The following is a 2,820-nucleotide window of genomic DNA, read 5'->3' as shown; positions in this document are numbered from 1 at the left end:
CATGTCAGCTTTTACTACAAGAAGAGATGACATCTAATGTTATTTTTGCCAAATTGCTTATTGACAAAGTACTCCATCACCACCTTGATAGCCTGCCATGTTCTCTTCTGTAGTCACTGCATCCATGCTATCAAGGAAATGACAAATGCATTAAGTGAACTAGCAACTGGGATTGTGGCACTGGGAAGTCCTTAGCCCAGTCTAGCTCGTGGCTTTTACAAATGAACACACTGGAGCCCAGAGATGTTGCCTATTTTAAACTGAAACTCCCACATTTAATTGGGCTGATGGCAATATTAGACTTTAGGTCTCTACATTCTTTGGCCAAGCACTGGGCTGAAGAAGCCTACAAAGTGGAAGATTAACCCCTCCTCTTATCTGGCTCACATTTGACCCCACCAAGGGGAATGAGTAAGTAACACTGGTAGGGGGGCCCACCTGGCTGGCAGATGTCTATTTTTAGCCTCTATAGATGGCCTACTCCCTGCAGATTCACACAGGCTAACAGACTGCTGTGGGATTTAAGGCACTTTCCATGGTGTTGCTTGGTGGTTGCCATGCCAACAGAATTTAATAGAAACAGAGTTTTTTAGTAGATTATTCGGGTGGAGGCTTTAAAACCAGATTACAGCTACAACTCTGAAGGCTAAATGATGCATATGATTTGTACTGGCACATTGTAGGCATGCCATAATACTTGGAGAAAGACAGAATGAATACATGGATTCAATTAGTTGCATCAGGAACTTGGAAGACAGTAGTAATGGAGAGTCGATCTGCTAACTAAAGACAATACTTGAGGTCAGTATAGAGCAAGTTCACTTGCACCTTCCTTGGGAAGTGCTGCAGCCTGGATTTTCACAATTACCTGGCACTCTGTGTGTGAAATGATTTGTCAGACTCCAAAGGTCTGTTCACAATCTTTAGGCTGCTTATTAGTCCTGCAACCCAGGGGTTCTGACTGCACACAGATGTTTGCCAATGTAGCTGCAAATGAGTACAAAAGCTCTCCCTACCTCGAGGGATGTTAAAAGATTTAATGAAATAATAAAATGCTTAGGGAGAGGAAGGCAGGAGGATCACGTGTTCAAGACCAGTCCTGGCAACGTGGTGACTTAGTGAGGCCCTGTTTCAAAATAAAAATGAATAAATAAAAATAAGAAGGGCTGGGTATGTATGTAGCTCAGTGCAAAGGCCCTGGGTGGGTTCAACTCAGTACTACAAGAAAAAACCCAAAAAACAATAAAACAACTCCTTAGCATCATGCCCAGCCCAGAGAAACATAATGATAATGGAAATATAGCTGTTTCGTTGGGAGACAACATATGAAGAAGTACCATGCAAACCAGCAATTCTTGAACTTTAGTAGTCATCAGACTCACTCCAGGTGGCAGGGACCCACCTCTAGGTTTCTGATTCAGTGGCACTGCAATAAGCCTATAATAGACATTTCTAATAAGTTATCAGGTGACACTCATGCTGCTGGAGGAGAGGGGCGTGAAGCTGTGTGCAAGTGAGACTTTGAGAACCACCGGTGCAATCTGAAAGGTCCTAAATGTCTGTGGATCAAAGCTGAACCTCCCACAATGCACAGCTCTTGATCCTGCACAGAACCTCTCGGTAATCATCTGGTAATACTTATGACATTTGTAGAGTGATAAAAGGCCCCAGAAAATCTCTCTTTCACTTGGCAGGATTTTTACTTCAGGACCAGAAAAAGGTGAAGTTGTCTCAGAATTGGGAGAATTCTGAGCCTGAGCTTTTCACCTCTGCCACAAAAGCAGCCAGGGTGACCTGGAATGCTCTGTCCACGATGACCAGGATAACCTGGGCCTCCATTATGTACTCTTTTCAGACTGTACAGTTTTTCACTAAATGAATTAATTGCTGGAGTACATACACTTTTGACAGCGAATTAAAAGGCAACATCAATGAAATACTGTATAATATTTTCATCGAGAACATACCCCAGCAAACTGTCTACCTCGATGTATGTGGAGTGTGTATTAGTTCCCTTTCTGGTTTCTCTTTTTTACAGGTATGTAGGCCCCTCTCTTATCCAGGGTTTAAATCTTAGAGTAAGGATTTGTATCCGCTGTCTGCCAAGCAGGGGCTCTTAATTGCATTGATGTGATGATTCATTTGAACTAAACAACAACAACAAAACCAACAAAACCGACTAAGATAACTATTGAGCTATTTACAATTCAATAAAATCAGGTGAAATGAGTAATAGCCGCTAAGGACAGACTCCCCAAGGTGTTAAGATGACAAGAAAACCCAACAGTACTGGTACTTTTGTTCTGGTTTCATATTTCAGGAGTTGGACTAGGAGTATCTCAAAGTTGGTGTAAAACAGAACAAAAATCAACAAGCTGGGACATCAGAAATCCTCAGAAGGAGAGAAACGACTCTTTAGGATGAGAAATCTTCATTTCTCTGGGGAAAGCGGCATCCCTTCAGAGATTAGGGTGCAGGTGGGAGCTCTGGTTGAGAACTGTTTATCGGTAAACTTTATGAGCTCTAGTCCTGCCTGTTAACGGAGCTTCAGGATCCTCTGCTTGGGCACTGCCTAGACTCGGTTAGTTATTTGGGGACATTCGTGCCCTGTCTCTTAAGATGATGAAGTCCTTATATAAAATATTGGACATTCCTGCCGGCAGCTTCTCAAGAAGATGGTCAGCCCTGCTTCATCCTCATCTACAGTTTCTCGGTCCCCGTAACTGCAAACTGCAAAAAGCTTGCCAGGGCCTGCAGGAAACGCAGTGCCCGCGGGGCTGGCACGCGTCTTCCCCGGCCTCTCCGGGGACTGATCACAGC

Source organism: Heterocephalus glaber, unplaced genomic scaffold (assembly GCF_053883595.1).
Source record: "Heterocephalus glaber isolate CG9 unplaced genomic scaffold, H.glaber_assembly_v1.0 deba00001497, whole genome shotgun sequence".
NCBI classification, from domain to species: domain Eukaryota; kingdom Metazoa; phylum Chordata; class Mammalia; order Rodentia; family Bathyergidae; genus Heterocephalus; species Heterocephalus glaber.
This window is presented reverse-complemented; position numbering follows the sequence as displayed.